Raw genomic sequence first — 19,184 nt, forward strand, 5'->3', positions numbered from 1 at the left:
TAGAAGGAGATGAAAATGTAGCAATGGCATTAACCATGCTTACATTTTTAGCTAGGAAGAGTTGGATCACGTGGGTTGGTTGCTAGAATTTCTTGAATGTGGTGCTGCGATCGGTTGAGCATCAATCTCCAAAATCGTACTTAGGAGCTCATATGAGCCTTCAATCATTCATGTGATATTAGAGAAAATATATGGATTAACATGTTTGTATATCGATGCCACTAGATTGTTGCTTCCTCCTCCACTTCAATTGCCACTACTACTAGTTAATACAATTTTGAGCCACGTTTTCTCGAGAACTTGATTTTTCAAATCCTAGGTTTTGGATGTGCCTTGAATGAGAGTAATAATAGAACGAGATGAAAATGTAGCAATGGCATTAACCATGCTTACATCTTTAGCTGAGAAGAGTTGGATCAAGTGGGTTCGTTGCTAGGATTTCTTGAATGTGGTGTTGCGATCGGTTGAGTATCATTCTCCGAAAATGTATTTAGGAGCTCATATGAGTCTTAAATCATTCATGTGATATTAGAGAAAATATATGGATTAACATGTTTTTATATCAATGCAACTAGATTGTTGCTTCCTCCACTCTAATTGCCACTGCTACTAGCTAATATGATTCCGAGCTATGTTTTCTCCAAAACTTGATTTTTCTTGTGTTAATGTGCTGCATAAAGTGTCTACATAGCACGTGAGAAAACACAACACAACAAAGGATGGTAACGAACACAAGCATAACATGCTTCTTGATTCTAAGGAAAATATTTTCTACCGCAATTTGATCTACAAATCTCCTAAAATCCTTGTCTTGGTGTCCCACACTGACATCACAATAAATCCTAGGCTTAACTAGCTTTGGATGTTCCTGGAATGAGAGCAATAATAGAATGAGATGAAAATGTAGCAATGGCATTGACCATGCTTACATTTTTAGCTTTTCAAGCACAAAGAAGAGTTGGATCGTGGGTTAGCTGCCAGAATTTCTTGGATGTGATGCTGTGACTGGTTTAGTATCAATCTCCAAAAATATATCTAGGAGCTCGAATGAGACTTAAATCATCTATGTAATATTATAGGGGATATATGGATTAACGAACATGGTTTTACATCAATGCAGCTAGATTGTTGCTTCTATTGCCACTGCTACTAGTTAATCTAATTTCAAGCTATGTTTTCTCCAAAACTTGATTTTTGTTATACTAATGTGCCGTGTAGAGTGTCTACATAGCATGTGGGAAAACACAACACAACAAAAGATGGCAACAAACGCACGTGTAAGAGACCCCTTCCTTCTCCGTTGGTATTTCCTGCAAATGCAACACCTCCGCTTTAGCGTTGGTATTTTCTGCAAATGCAACATCTCCACTCTTGCTTCCATCACAAGTCTTTCGCTGCATCTTCTCCTCTAGTAGCATGGTACTAAGTTCCTCAAAAGTGAGAGAGAGCATGAGTTCTAACATGTGTATGAAATGCTCCAGCTGGATCATCATTATCCAGGGAAGAACTTCTTCAATGTATCTACCAGCTAGTTCCTCACATGTCTTCGCTACGCCAACCAATGTTGTTTGGCATAGCAAAAATATATCTGGGAGCTCAAACGAGACTTAAATCATCTATGTAATATTATGGGAAATATATGGATTAACTAACATGGTCTTACATCAACGCAGCTAGATTGTTGCTTCCTTCGCTTCTATTGCCACTACTACTAGTTAATCTAATTTCGGGCTATGTTTTCTCCAAAACTTGATTCTTGTCACACTAATGTGCTATGTAGAGTGCCGACATAGCATGTGAGAAAACACAACACAACAAAAGATGGCAACAAACACACGTGTAAGGGACCCCTTCTGCATCGGTATTTTCTGCAGATGCAACATCTCCACTTTAGCATTGGTGTTTCCTGCAAATGCAACATCTCCGCTGTTACCTCCATCACAAGTCTTTCGCTGCGTCTTCTCCTCTAGTAGCATGGTACTAAGTTCCTCAAAAGTGAGAGCATGAGTTCTAACATGTGTATGGAATGATACAGCTGGATCATCATTATCCAGGGAAGAACTTCTTCAATGTATCTACCAGCTAGTTCCTCACATGTCTTTGCTATGCGAACCAATGTCGTTTGATCGTGTAGATTCTCGATCCGTGCAACAAAGATTTCACATGATTCTTGATTGAAGAATGCTTTCTATTGCAATTTGACTTTGTGAATTTTTTGAAATCCTCATTTTTGGTATCCCATATTGATTGACATCACAATAAATCCCAGGCTTAGCTAGCTTTGGATGCGCCTTGAATGAGAGTAATAATAGAAGGAGATGAAAATGTAGCAATGGCATTAACCATGCTTACATTTTTAGCTAGGAAGAGTTGGATCACGTGGGTTGGTTGCTAGAATTTCTTGAATGTGGTGCTGCGATCGGTTGAGCATCAATCTCCAAAATCGTACTTAGGAGCTCATATGAGCCTTCAATCATTCATGTGATATTAGAGAAAATATATGGATTAACATGTTTGTATATCGATGCCACTAGATTGTTGCTTCCTCCTCCACTTCAATTGCCACTACTACTAGTTAATACAATTTCGAGCCACGTTTTCTCGAGAACTTGATTTTTCAAATCCTAGGTTTTGGATGTGCCTTGAATGAGAGTAATAATAGAACGAGATGAAAATGTAGCAATGGCATTAACCATGCTTACATCTTTAGCTGAGAAGAGTTGGATCAAGTGGGTTCGTTGCTAGGATTTCTTGAATGTGGTGTTGCGATCGGTTGAGTATCATTCTCCGAAAATGTATTTAGGAGCTCATATGAGTCTTAAATCATTCATGTGATATTAGAGGAAATATATGGATTAACATGTTTTTATATCAATGCAACTAGATTGTTGCTTCCTCCACTCTAATTGCCACTGCTACTAGCTAATATGATTCCGAGCTATGTTTTCTCCAAAACTTGATTTTTCTTGTGTTAATGTGCTGCATAAAGTGTCTACATAGCACGTGAGAAAACACAACACAACAAAGGATGGTAACGAACACAAGCATAACATGCTTCTTGATTCTAAGGAAAATATTTTCTACGGCAATTTGATCTACAAATCTCCTAAAATCCTTGTCTTGGTGTCCCCCACACTGACATCACAATAAATCCTAGGCTTAACTAGCTTTGGATGTTCCTGGAATGAGAGCAATAATAGAATGAGATGAAAATGTAGCAATGGCATTGACCATGCTTACATTTTTAGCTTTTCAAGCACAAAGAAGAGTTGGATCGTGGGTTAGCTGCCAGAATTTCTTGGATGTGATGCTGTGACTGGTTTAGTATCAATCTCCAAAAATATATCTAGGAGCTCGAATGAGACTTAAATCATCTATGTAATATTATAGGGGATATATGGATTAACGAACATGGTTTTACATCAATGCAGCTAGATTGTTGCTTCTATTGCCACTGCTACTAGTTAATCTAATTTCAAGCTATGTTTTCTCCAAAACTTGATTTTTGTTATACTAATGTGCCGTGTAGAGTGTCTACATAGCATGTGGGAAAACACAACACAACAAAAGATGGCAACAAACGCACGTGTAAGAGACCCCTTCCTTCTCCGTTGGTATTTCCTGCAAATGCAACACCTCCGCTTTAGCGTTGGTATTTTCTGCAAATGCAACATCTCCACTCTTGCTTCCATCACAAGTCTTTCGCTGCATCTTCTCCTCTAGTAGCATGGTACTAAGTTCCTCAAAAGTGAGAGAGAGCATGAGTTCTAACATGTGTATGAAATGCTCCAGCTGGATCATCATTATCCAGGGAAGAACTTCTTCAATGTATCTACCAGCTAGTTCCTCACATGTCTTCGCTACGCCAACCAATGTTGTTTGGCATAGCAAAAATATATCTGGGAGCTCAAACGAGACTTAAATCATCTATGTAATATTATGGGAAATATATGGATTAACTAACATGGTCTTACATCAACGCAGCTAGATTGTTGCTTCCTTCGCTTCTATTGCCACTACTACTAGTTAATCTAATTTCGGGCTATGTTTTCTCCAAAACTTGATTCTTGTCACACTAATGTGCTATGTAGAGTGCCGACATAGCATGTGAGAAAACACAACACAACAAAAGATGGCAACAAACACACGTGTAAGGGACCCCTTCTGCATCGGTATTTTCTGCAGATGCAACATCTCCACTTTAGCATTGGTGTTTCCTGCAAATGCAACATCTCCGCTGTTACCTCCATCACAAGTCTTTCGCTGCGTCTTCTCCTCTAGTAGCATGGTACTAAGTTCCTCAAAAGTGAGAGCATGAGTTCTAACATGTGTATGGAATGCTACAGCTGGATCATCATTATCCAGGGAAGAACTTCTTCAATGTATCTACCAGCTAGTTCCTCACATGTCTTTGCTATGCGAACCAATGTCGTTTGATCGTGTAGATTCTCGATCCGTGCAACAAAGATTTCACATGATTCTTGATTGAAGAATGCTTTCTATTGCAATTTGACTTTGTGAATTTTTTGAAATCCTCATTTTTGGTATCCCATATTGATTGACATCACAATAAATCCCAGGCTTAGCTAGCTTTGGATGCGCCTTGAATGAGAGTAATAATAGAAGGAGATGAAAATGTAGCAATGGCATTAACCATGCTTACATTTTTAGCTAGGAAGAGTTGGATCACGTGGGTTGGTTGCTAGAATTTCTTGAATGTGGTGCTGCGATCGGTTGAGCATCAATCTCCAAAATCGTACTTAGGAGCTCATATGAGCCTTCAATCATTCATGTGATATTAGAGAAAATATATGGATTAACATGTTTGTATATCGATGCCACTAGATTGTTGCTTCCTCCTCCACTTCAATTGCCACTACTACTAGTTAATACAATTTCGAGCCACGTTTTCTCGAGAACTTGATTTTTCAAATCCTAGGTTTTGGATGTGCCTTGAATGAGAGTAATAATAGAACGAGATGAAAATGTAGCAATGGCATTAACCATGCTTACATCTTTAGCTGAGAAGAGTTGGATCAAGTGGGTTCGTTGCTAGGATTTCTTGAATGTGGTGTTGCGATCGGTTGAGTATCATTCTCCGAAAATGTATTTAGGAGCTCATATGAGTCTTAAATCATTCATGTGATATTAGAGAAAATATATGGATTAACATGTTTTTATATCAATGCAACTAGATTGTTGCTTCCTCCACTCTAATTGCCACTGCTACTAGCTAATATGATTCCGAGCTATGTTTTCTCCAAAACTTGATTTTTCTTGTGTTAATGTGCTGCATAAAGTGTCTACATAGCACGTGAGAAAACACAACACAACAAAGGATGGTAACGAACACAAGCATAACATGCTTCTTGATTCTAAGGAAAATATTTTCTACCGCAATTTGATCTACAAATCTCCTAAAATCCTTGTCTTGGTGTCCCCCACACTGACATCACAATAAATCCTAGGCTTAACTAGCTTTGGATGTTCCTGGAATGAGAGCAATAATAGAATGAGAAGAAAATTTAGCAATGGCATTAACCATGCTTACATTTTTAGCTTTTCAAGCACAAAGAAGAGTTGGATCGTGGGTTAGCTGCCAGAATTTCTTGGATGTGATGCTGTGACTGGTTTAGTATCAATCTCCAAAAATATATCTAGGAGCTCGAATGAGACTTAAATCATCTATGTAATATTATAGGGGATATATGGATTAACGAACATGGTTTTACATCAATGCAGCTAGATTGTTGCTTCTATTGCCACTGCTACTAGTTAATCTAATTTCAAGCTATGTTTTCTCCAAAACTTGATTTTTGTTATACTAATGTGCCGTGTAGAGTGTCTACATAGCATGTGGGAAAACACAACACAACAAAAGATGGCAACAAACGCACGTGTAAGAGACCCCTTCCTTCTCCGTTGGTATTTCCTGCAAATGCAACACCTCCGCTTTAGCGTTGGTATTTTCTGCAAATGCAACATCTCCACTCTTGCTTCCATCACAAGTCTTTCGCTGCATCTTCTCCTCTAGTAGCATGGTACTAAGTTCCTCAAAAGTGAGAGAGAGCATGAGTTCTAACATGTGTATGAAATGCTCCAGCTGGATCATCATTATCCAGGGAAGAACTTCTTCAATGTATCTACCAGCTAGTTCCTCACATGTCTTCGCTACGCCAACCAATGTTGTTTGGCATAGCAAAAATATATCTGGGAGCTCAAACGAGACTTAAATCATCTATGTAATATTATGGGAAATATATGGATTAACTAACATGGTCTTACATCAACGCAGCTAGATTGTTGCTTCCTTCGCTTCTATTGCCACTACTACTAGTTAATCTAATTTCGGGCTATGTTTTCTCCAAAACTTGATTCTTGTCACACTAATGTGCTATGTAGAGTGCCGACATAGCATGGGAGAAAACACAACACAACAAAAGATGGCAACAAACACACGTGTAAGGGACCCCTTCTGCATCGGTATTTTCTGCAGATGCAACATCTCCACTTTAGCATTGGTGTTTCCTGCAAATGCAACATCTCCGCTGTTACCTCCATCACAAGTCTTTCGCTGCGTCTTCTCCTCTAGTAGCATGGTACTAAGTTCCTCAAAAGTGAGAGCATGAGTTCTAACATGTGTATGGAATGCTACAGCTGGATCATCATTATCCAGGGAAGAACTTCTTCAATGTATCTACCAGCTAGTTCCTCACATGTCTTTGCTATGCGAACCAATGTCGTTTGATCGTGTAGATTCTCGATCCGTGCAACAAAGATTTCACATGATTCTTGATTGAAGAATGCTTTCTATTGCAATTTGACTTTGTGAATTTTTTGAAATCCTCATTTTTGGTATCCCATATTGATTGACATCACAATAAATCCCAGGCTTAGCTAGCTTTGGATGCGCCTTGAATGAGAGTAATAATAGAAGGAGATGAAAATGTAGCAATGGCATTAACCATGCTTACATTTTTAGCTAGGAAGAGTTGGATCACGTGGGTTGGTTGCTAGAATTTCTTGAATGTGGTGCTGCGATCGGTTGAGCATCAATCTCCAAAATCGTACTTAGGAGCTCATATGAGCCTTCAATCATTCATGTGATATTAGAGAAAATATATGGATTAACATGTTTGTATATCGATGCCACTAGATTGTTGCTTCCTCCTCCACTTCAATTGCCACTACTACTAGTTAATACAATTTCGAGCCACGTTTTCTCGAGAACTTGATTTTTCAAATCCTAGGTTTTGGATGTGCCTTGAATGAGAGTAATAATAGAACGAGATGAAAATGTAGCAATGGCATTAACCATGCTTACATCTTTAGCTGAGAAGAGTTGGATCAAGTGGGTTCGTTGCTAGGATTTCTTGAATGTGGTGTTGCGATCGGTTGAGTATCATTCTCCGAAAATGTATTTAGGAGCTCATATGAGTCTTAAATCATTCATGTGATATTAGAGAAAATATATGGATTAACATGTTTTTATATCAATGCAACTAGATTGTTGCTTCCTCCACTCTAATTGCCACTGCTACTAGCTAATATGATTCCGAGCTATGTTTTCTCCAAAACTTGATTTTTCTTGTGTTAATGTGCTGCATAAAGTGTCTACATAGCACGTGAGAAAACACAACACAACAAAGGATGGTAACGAACACAAGCATAACATGCTTCTTGATTCTAAGGAAAATATTTTCTACCGCAATTTGATCTACAAATCTCCTAAAATCCTTGTCTTGGTGTCCCCCACACTGACATCACAATAAATCCTAGGCTTAACTAGCTTTGGATGTTCCTGGAATGAGAGCAATAATAGAATGAGAAGAAAATTTAGCAATGGCATTAACCATGCTTACATTTTTAGCTTTTCAAGCACAAAGAAGAGTTGGATCGTGGGTTAGCTGCCAGAATTTCTTGGATGTGATGCTGTGACTGGTTTAGTATCAATCTCCAAAAATATATCTAGGAGCTCGAATGAGACTTAAATCATCTATGTAATATTATAGGGGATATATGGATTAACGAACATGGTTTTACATCAATGCAGCTAGATTGTTGCTTCTATTGCCACTGCTACTAGTTAATCTAATTTCAAGCTATGTTTTCTCCAAAACTTGATTTTTGTTATACTAATGTGCCGTGTAGAGTGTCTACATAGCATGTGGGAAAACACAACACAACAAAAGATGGCAACAAACGCACGTGTAAGAGACCCCTTCCTTCTCCGTTGGTATTTCCTGCAAATGCAACACCTCCGCTTTAGCGTTGGTATTTTCTGCAAATGCAACATCTCCACTCTTGCTTCCATCACAAGTCTTTCGCTGCATCTTCTCCTCTAGTAGCATGGTACTAAGTTCCTCAAAAGTGAGAGAGAGCATGAGTTCTAACATGTGTATGAAATGCTCCAGCTGGATCATCATTATCCAGGGAAGAACTTCTTCAATGTATCTACCAGCTAGTTCCTCACATGTCTTCGCTACGCCAACCAATGTTGTTTGGCATAGCAAAAATATATCTGGGAGCTCAAACGAGACTTAAATCATCTATGTAATATTATGGGAAATATATGGATTAACTAACATGGTCTTACATCAACGCAGCTAGATTGTTGCTTCCTTCGCTTCTATTGCCACTACTACTAGTTAATCTAATTTCGGGCTATGTTTTCTCCAAAACTTGATTCTTGTCACACTAATGTGCTATGTAGAGTGCCGACATAGCATGTGAGAAAACACAACACAACAAAAGATGGCAACAAACACACGTGTAAGGGACCCCTTCTGCATCGGTATTTTCTGCAGATGCAACATCTCCACTTTAGCATTGGTGTTTCCTGCAAATGCAACATCTCCGCTGTTACCTCCATCACAAGTCTTTCGCTGCGTCTTCTCCTCTAGTAGCATGGTACTAAGTTCCTCAAAAGTGAGAGCATGAGTTCTAACATGTGTATGGAATGCTACAGCTGGATCATCATTATCCAGGGAAGAACTTCTTCAATGTATCTACCAGCTAGTTCCTCACATGTCTTTGCTATGCGAACCAATGTCGTTTGATCGTGTAGATTCTCGATCCGTGCAACAAAGATTTCACATGATTCTTGATTGAAGAATGCTTTCTATTGCAATTTGACTTTGTGAATTTTTTGAAATCCTCATTTTTGGTATCCCATATTGATTGACATCACAATAAATCCCAGGTTTAGCTAGCTTTGGATGCGCCTTGAATGAGAGTAATAATAGAAGGAGATGAAAATGTAGCAATGGCATTAACCATGCTTACATTTTTAGCTAGGAAGAGTTGGATCACGTGGGTTGGTTGCTAGAATTTCTTGAATGTGGTGCTGCGATCGGTTGAGCATCAATCTCCAAAATCGTACTTAGGAGCTCATATGAGCCTTCAATCATTCATGTGATATTAGAGAAAATATATGGATTAACATGTTTGTATATCGATGCCACTAGATTGTTGCTTCCTCCTCCACTTCAATTGCCACTACTACTAGTTAATACAATTTCGAGCCACGTTTTCTCGAGAACTTGATTTTTCAAATCCTAGGTTTTGGATGTGCCTTGAATGAGAGTAATAATAGAACGAGATGAAAATGTAGCAATGGCATTAACCATGCTTACATCTTTAGCTGAGAAGAGTTGGATCAAGTGGGTTCGTTGCTAGGATTTCTTGAATGTGGTGTTGCGATCGGTTGAGTATCATTCTCCGAAAATGTATTTAGGAGCTCATATGAGTCTTAAATCATTCATGTGATATTAGAGAAAATATATGGATTAACATGTTTTTATATCAATGCAACTAGATTGTTGCTTCCTCCACTCTAATTGCCACTGCTACTAGCTAATATGATTCCGAGCTATGTTTTCTCCAAAACTTGATTTTTCTTGTGTTAATGTGCTGCATAAAGTGTCTACATAGCACGTGAGAAAACACAACACAACAAAGGATGGTAACGAACACAAGCATAACATGCTTCTTGATTCTAAGGAAAATATTTTCTACCGCAATTTGATCTACAAATCTCCTAAAATCCTTGTCTTGGTGTCCCCCACACTGACATCACAATAAATCCTAGGCTTAACTAGCTTTGGATGTTCCTGGAATGAGAGCAATAATAGAATGAGAAGAAAATTTAGCAATGGCATTAACCATGCTTACATTTTTAGCTTTTCAAGCACAAAGAAGAGTTGGATCGTGGGTTAGCTGCCAGAATTTCTTGGATGTGATGCTGTGACTGGTTTAGTATCAATCTCCAAAAATATATCTAGGAGCTCGAATGAGACTTAAATCATCTATGTAATATTATAGGGGATATATGGATTAACGAACATGGTTTTACATCAATGCAGCTAGATTGTTGCTTCTATTGCCACTGCTACTAGTTAATCTAATTTCAAGCTATGTTTTCTCCAAAACTTGATTTTTGTTATACTAATGTGCCGTGTAGAGTGTCTACATAGCATGTGGGAAAACACAACACAACAAAAGATGGCAACAAACGCACGTGTAAGAGACCCCTTCCTTCTCCGTTGGTATTTCCTGCAAATGCAACACCTCCGCTTTAGCGTTGGTATTTTCTGCAAATGCAACATCTCCACTCTTGCTTCCATCACAAGTCTTTCGCTGCATCTTCTCCTCTAGTAGCATGGTACTAAGTTCCTCAAAAGTGAGAGAGAGCATGAGTTCTAACATGTGTATGAAATGCTCCAGCTGGATCATCATTATCCAGGGAAGAACTTCTTCAATGTATCTACCAGCTAGTTCCTCACATGTCTTCGCTACGCCAACCAATGTTGTTTGGCATAGCAAAAATATATCTGGGAGCTCAAACGAGACTTAAATCATCTATGTAATATTATGGGAAATATATGGATTAACTAACATGGTCTTACATCAACGCAGCTAGATTGTTGCTTCCTTCGCTTCTATTGCCACTACTACTAGTTAATCTAATTTCGGGCTATGTTTTCTCCAAAACTTGATTCTTGTCACACTAATGTGCTATGTAGAGTGCCGACATAGCATGGGAGAAAACACAACACAACAAAAGATGGCAACAAACACACGTGTAAGGGACCCCTTCTGCATCGGTATTTTCTGCAGATGCAACATCTCCACTTTAGCATTGGTGTTTCCTGCAAATGCAACATCTCCGCTGTTACCTCCATCACAAGTCTTTCGCTGCGTCTTCTCCTCTAGTAGCATGGTACTAAGTTCCTCAAAAGTGAGAGCATGAGTTCTAACATGTGTATGGAATGCTACAGCTGGATCATCATTATCCAGGGAAGAACTTCTTCAATGTATCTACCAGCTAGTTCCTCACATGTCTTTGCTATGCGAACCAATGTCGTTTGATCGTGTAGATTCTCGATCCGTGCAACAAAGATTTCACATGATTCTTGATTGAAGAATGCTTTCTATTGCAATTTGACTTTGTGAATTTTTTGAAATCCTCATTTTTGGTATCCCATATTGATTGACATCACAATAAATCCCAGGCTTAGCTAGCTTTGGATGCGCCTTGAATGAGAGTAATAATAGAAGGAGATGAAAATGTAGCAATGGCATTAACCATGCTTACATTTTTAGCTAGGAAGAGTTGGATCACGTGGGTTGGTTGCTAGAATTTCTTGAATGTGGTGCTGCGATCGGTTGAGCATCAATCTCCAAAATCGTACTTAGGAGCTCATATGAGCCTTCAATCATTCATGTGATATTAGAGAAAATATATGGATTAACATGTTTGTATATCGATGCCACTAGATTGTTGCTTCCTCCTCCACTTCAATTGCCACTACTACTAGTTAATACAATTTCGAGCCACGTTTTCTCGAGAACTTGATTTTTCAAATCCTAGGTTTTGGATGTGCCTTGAATGAGAGTAATAATAGAACGAGATGAAAATGTAGCAATGGCATTAACCATGCTTACATCTTTAGCTGAGAAGAGTTGGATCAAGTGGGTTCGTTGCTAGGATTTCTTGAATGTGGTGTTGCGATCGGTTGAGTATCATTCTCCGAAAATGTATTTAGGAGCTCATATGAGTCTTAAATCATTCATGTGATATTAGAGAAAATATATGGATTAACATGTTTTTATATCAATGCAACTAGATTGTTGCTTCCTCCACTCTAATTGCCACTGCTACTAGCTAATATGATTCCGAGCTATGTTTTCTCCAAAACTTGATTTTTCTTGTGTTAATGTGCTGCATAAAGTGTCTACATAGCACGTGAGAAAACACAACACAACAAAGGATGGTAACGAACACAAGCATAACATGCTTCTTGATTCTAAGGAAAATATTTTCTACCGCAATTTGATCTACAAATCTCCTAAAATCCTTGTCTTGGTGTCCCCCACACTGACATCACAATAAATCCTAGGCTTAACTAGCTTTGGATGTTCCTGGAATGAGAGCAATAATAGAATGAGATGAAAATGTAGCAATGGCATTAACCATGCTTACATTTTTAGCTTTTCAAGCACAAAGAAGAGTTGGATCGTGGGTTAGCTGCCAGAATTTCTTGGATGTGATGCTGTGACTGGTTTAGTATCAATCTCCAAAAATATATCTAGGAGCTCGAATGAGACTTAAATCATCTATGTAATATTATAGGGGATATATGGATTAACGAACATGGTTTTACATCAATGCAGCTAGATTGTTGCTTCTATTGCCACTGCTACTAGTTAATCTAATTTCAAGCTATGTTTTCTCCAAAACTTGATTTTTGTTATACTAATGTGCCGTGTAGAGTGTCTACATAGCATGTGGGAAAACACAACACAACAAAAGATGGCAACAAACGCACGTGTAAGAGACCCCTTCCTTCTCCGTTGGTATTTCCTGCAAATGCAACACCTCCGCTTTAGCGTTGGTATTTTCTGCAAATGCAACATCTCCACTCTTGCTTCCATCACAAGTCTTTCGCTGCATCTTCTCCTCTAGTAGCATGGTACTAAGTTCCTCAAAAGTGAGAGAGAGCATGAGTTCTAACATGTGTATGAAATGCTCCAGCTGGATCATCATTATCCAGGGAAGAACTTCTTCAATGTATCTACCAGCTAGTTCCTCACATGTCTTCGCTACGCCAACCAATGTTGTTTGGCATAGCAAAAATATATCTGGGAGCTCAAACGAGACTTAAATCATCTATGTAATATTATGGGAAATATATGGATTAACTAACATGGTCTTACATCAACGCAGCTAGATTGTTGCTTCCTTCGCTTCTATTGCCACTACTACTAGTTAATCTAATTTCGGGCTATGTTTTCTCCAAAACTTGATTCTTGTCACACTAATGTGCTATGTAGAGTGCCGACATAGCATGGGAGAAAACACAACACAACAAAAGATGGCAACAAACACACGTGTAAGGGACCCCTTCTGCATCGGTATTTTCTGCAGATGCAACATCTCCACTTTAGCATTGGTGTTTCCTGCAAATGCAACATCTCCGCTGTTACCTCCATCACAAGTCTTTCGCTGCGTCTTCTCCTCTAGTAGCATGGTACTAAGTTCCTCAAAAGTGAGAGCATGAGTTCTAACATGTGTATGGAATGCTACAGCTGGATCATCATTATACAGGGAAGAACTTCTTCAATGTATCTACCAGCTAGTTCCTCACATGTCTTTGCTATGCGAACCAATGTCGTTTGATCGTGTAGATTCTCGATCCGTGCAATAAAGATTTCACATGATTCTTGATTGAAGAATGCTTTCTATTGCAATTTGACTTTGTGAATTTTTTGAAATCCTCATTTTTGGTATCCCATATTGATTGACATCACAATAATAGAAGGAGATGAAAATGTAGCAATGGCATTAACCATGCTTACATTTTTAGCTAGGAAGAGTTGGATCACGTGGGTTGGTTGCTAGAATTTCTTGAATGTGGTGCTGCGATCGGTTGAGCATCAATCTCCAAAATCGTACTTAGGAGCTCATATGAGCCTTCAATCATTCATGTGATATTAGAGAAAATATATGGATTAACATGTTTGTATATCGATGCCACTAGATTGTTGCTTCCTCCTCCACTTCAATTGCCACTACTACTAGTTAATACAATTTCGAGCCACGTTTTCTCGAGAACTTGATTTTTCAAATCCTAGGTTTTGGATGTGCCTTGAATGAGAGTAATAATAGAACGAGATGAAAATGTAGCAATGGCATTAACCATGCTTACATCTTTAGCTGAGAAGAGTTGGATCAAGTGGGTTCGTTGCTAGGATTTCTTGAATGTGGTGTTGCGATCGGTTGAGTATCATTCTCCGAAAATGTATTTAGGAGCTCATATGAGTCTTAAATCATTCATGTGATATTAGAGAAAATATATGGATTAACATGTTTTTATATCAATGCAACTAGATTGTTGCTTCCTCCACTCTAATTGCCACTGCTACTAGCTAATATGATTCCGAGCTATGTTTTCTCCAAAACTTGATTTTTCTTGTGTTAATGTGCTGCATAAAGTGTCTACATAGCACGTGAGAAAACACAACACAACAAAGGATGGTAACGAACACAAGCATAACATGCTTCTTGATTCTAAGGAAAATATTTTCTACCGCAATTTGATCTACAAATCTCCTAAAATCCTTGTCTTGGTGTCCCCCACACTGACATCACAATAAATCCTAGGCTTAACTAGCTTTGGATGTTCCTGGAATGAGAGCAATAATAGAATGAGATGAAAATGTAGCAATGGCATTAACCATGCTTACATTTTTAGCTTTTCAAGCACAAAGAAGAGTTGGATCGTGGGTTAGCTGCCAGAATTTCTTGGATGTGATGCTGTGACTGGTTTAGTATCAATCTCCAAAAATATATCTAGGAGCTCGAATGAGACTTAAATCATCTATGTAATATTATAGGGGATATATGGATTAACGAACATGGTTTTACATCAATGCAGCTAGATTGTTGCTTCTATTGCCACTGCTACTAGTTAATCTAATTTCAAGCTATGTTTTCTCCAAAACTTGATTTTTGTTATACTAATGTGCCGTGTAGAGTGTCTACATAGCATGTGGGAAAACACAACACAACAAAAGATGGCAACAAACGCACGTGTAAGAGACCCCTTCCTTCTCCGTTGGTATTTCCTGCAAATGCAACACCTCCGCTTTAGCGTTGGTATTTTCTGCAAATGCAACATCTCCACTCTTGCTTCCATCACAAGTCTTTCGCTGCATCTTCTCCTCTAGTAGCATGGTACTAAGTTCCTCAAAAGTGAGAGAGAGCATGAGTTCTAACATGTGTATGAAATGCTCCAGTTGGATCATCATTATCCAGGGAAGAACTTCTTCAATGTATCTACCAGCTAGTTCCTCACATGTCTTCGCTACGCCAACCAATGTTGTTTGGCATAGCAAAAATATATCTGGGAGCTCAAACGAGACTTAAATCATCTATGTAATATTATGGGAAATATATGGATTAACTAACATGGTCTTACATCAACGCAGCTAGATTGTTGCTTCCTTCGCTTCTATTGCCACTACTACTAGTTAATCTAATTTCGGGCTATGTTTTCTCCAAAACTTGATTCTTGTCACACTAATGTGCTATGTAGAGTGCCGACATAGCATGTGAGAAAACACAACACAACAAAAGATGGCAACAAACACACGTGTAAGGGACCCCTTCTGCATCGGTATTTTCTGCAGATGCAACATCTCCACTTTAGCATTGGTGTTTCCTGCAAATGCAACATCTCCGCTGTTACCTCCATCACAAGTCTTTCGCTGCGTCTTCTCCTCTAGTAGCATGGTACTAAGTTCCTCAAAAGTGAGAGCATGAGTTCTAACATGTGTATGGAATGCTACAGCTGGATCATCATTATCCAGGGAAGAACTTCTTCAATGTATCTACCAGCTAGTTCCTCACATGTCTTTGCTATGCGAACCAATGTCGTTTGATCGTGTAGATTCTCGATCCGTGCAACAAAGATTTCACATGATTCTTGATTGAAGAATGCTTTCTATTGCAATTTGACTTTGTGAATTTTTTGAAATCCTCATTTTTGGTATCCCATATTGATTGACATCACAATAAATCCCAGGCTTAGCTAGCTTTGGATGCGCCTTGAATGAGAGTAATAATAGAAGGAGATGAAAATGTAGCAATGGCATTAACCATGCTTACATTTTTAGCTAGGAAGAGTTGGATCACGTGGGTTGGTTGCTGGAATTTCTTGAATGTGGTGCTGCGATCGGTTGAGCATCAATCTCCAAAATCGTACTTAGGAGCTCATATGAGCCTTCAATCATTCATGTGATATTAGAGAAAATATATGGATTAACATGTTTGTATATCGATGCCACTAGATTGTTGCTTCCTCCTCCACTTCAATTGCCACTACTACTAGTTAATACAATTTCGAGCCACGTTTTCTCGAGAACTTGATTTTTCAAATCCTAGGTTTTGGATGTGCCTTAAATGAGAGTAATAATAGAACGAGATGAAAATGTAGCAATGGCATTAACCATGCTTACATCTTTAGCTGAGAAGAGTTGGATCAAGTGGGTTCGTTGCTAGGATTTCTTGAATGTGGTGTTGCGATCGGTTGAGTATCATTCTCCGAAAATGTATTTAGGAGCTCATATGAGTCTTAAATCATTCATGTGATATTAGAGAAAATATATGGATTAACATGTTTTTATATCAATGCAACTAGATTGTTGCTTCCTCCACTCTAATTGCCACTGCTACTAGCTAATATGATTCCGAGCTATGTTTTCTCCAAAACTTGATTTTTCTTGTGTTAATGTGCTGCATAAAGTGTCTACATAGCACGTGAGAAAACACAACACAACAAAGGATGGTAACGAACACAAGCATAACATGCTTCTTGATTCTAAGGAAAATATTTTCTACCGCAATTTGATCTACAAATCTCCTAAAATCCTTGTCTTGGTGTCCCACACTGACATCACAATAAATCCTAGGCTTAACTAGCTTTGGATGTTCCTGGAATGAGAGCAATAATAGAATGAGATGAAAATGTAGCAATGGCATTGACCATGCTTACATTTTTAGCTTTTCAAGCACAAAGAAGAGTTGGATCGTGGGTTAGCTGCCAGAATTTCTTGGATGTGATGCTGTGACTGGTTTAGTATCAATCTCCAAAAATATATCTAGGAGCTCGAATGAGACTTAAATCATCTATGTAATATTATAGGGGATATATGGATTAACGAACATGGTTTTACATCAATGCAGCTAGATTGTTGCTTCTATTGCCACTGCTACTAGTTAATCTAATTTCAAGCTATGTTTTCTCCAAAACTTGATTTTTGTTATACTAATGTGCCGTGTAGAGTGTCTACATAGCATGTGGGAAAACACAACACAACAAAAGATGGCAACAAACGCACGTGTAAGAGACCCCTTCCTTCTCCGTTGGTATTTCCTGCAAATGCAACACCTCCGCTTTAGCGTTGGTATTTTCTGCAAATGCAACATCTCCACTCTTGCTTCCATCACAAGTCTTTCGCTGCATCTTCTCCTCTAGTAGCATGGTACTAAGTTCCTCAAAAGTGAGAGAGAGCATGAGTTCTAACATGTGTATGAAATGCTCCAGCTGGATCATCATTATCCAGGGAAGAACTTCTTCAATGTATCTACCAGCTAGTTCCTCACATGTCTTCGCTACGCCAACCAATGTTGTTTGGCATAGCAAAAATATATCTGGGAGCTCAAACGAGACTTAAATCATCTATGTAATATTATGGGAAATATATGGATTAACTAACATGGTCTTACATCAACGCAGCTAGATTGTTGCTTCCTTCGCTTCTATTGCCACTACTACTAGTTAATCTAATTTCGGGCTATGTTTTCTCCAAAACTTGATTCTTGTCACACTAATGTGCTATGTAGAGTGCCGACATAGCATGTGAGAAAACACAACACAACAAAAGATGGCAACAAACACACGTGTAAGGGACCCCTTCTGCATCGGTATTTTCTGCAGATGCAACATCTCCACTTTAGCATTGGTGTTTCCTGCAAATGCAACATCTCCGCTGTTACCTCCATCACAAGTCTTTCGCTGCGTCTTCTCCTCTAGTAGCATGGTACTAAGTTCCTCAAAAGTGAGAGCATGAGTTCTAACATGTGTATGGAATGCTACAGCTGGATCATCATTATCCAGGGAAGAACTTCTTCAATGTATCTACCAGCTAGTTCCTCACATGTCTTTGCTATGCGAACCAATGTCGTTTGATCGTGTAGATTCTCGATCCGTGCAACAAAGATTTCACATGATTCTTGATTGAAGAATGCTTTCTATTGCAATTTGACTTTGTGAATTTTTTGAAATCCTCATTTTTGGTATCCCATATTGATTGACATCACAATAAATCCCAGGCTTAGCTAGCTTTGGATGCGCCTTGAATGAGAGTAATAATAGAAGGAGATGAAAATGTAGCAATGGCATTAACCATGCTTACATTTTTAGCTAGGAAGAGTTGGATCACGTGGGTTGGTTGCTAGAATTTCTTGAATGTGGTGCTGCGATCGGTTGAGCATCAATCTCCAAAATCGTACTTAGGAGCTCATATGAGCCTTCAATCATTCATGTGATATTAGAGAAAATATATGGATTAACATGTTTGTATATCGATGCCACTAGATTGTTGCTTCCTCCTCCACTTCAATTGCCACTACTACTAGTTAATACAATTTCGAGCCACGTTTTCTCGAGAACTTGATTTTTCAAATCCTAGGTTTTGGATGTGCCTTGAATGAGAGTAATAATAGAACGAGATGAAAATGTAGCAATGGCATTAACCATGCTTACATCTTTAGCTGAGAAGAGTTGGATCAAGTGGGTTCGTTGCTAGGATTTCTTGAATGTGGTGTTGCGATCGGTTGAGTATCATTCTCCGAAAATGTATTTAGGAGCTCATATGAGTCTTAAATCATTCATGTGATATTAGAGAAAATATATGGATTAACATGTTTTTATATCAATGCAACTAGATTGTTGCTTCCTCCACTCTAATTGCCACTGCTACTAGCTAATATGATTCCGAGCTATGTTTTCTCCAAAACTTGATTTTTCTTGTGTTAATGTGCTGCATAAAGTGTCTACATAGCACGTGAGAAAACACAACACAACAAAGGATGGTAACGAACACAAGCATAACATGCT

This window comes from Lygodium microphyllum, chromosome 21, assembly GCF_053477565.2.
Source record: "Lygodium microphyllum isolate KBCC chromosome 21, Lygodium_microphyllum_v1.1.10, whole genome shotgun sequence".
In the NCBI taxonomy this organism is placed as follows: domain Eukaryota; kingdom Viridiplantae; phylum Streptophyta; class Polypodiopsida; order Schizaeales; family Lygodiaceae; genus Lygodium; species Lygodium microphyllum.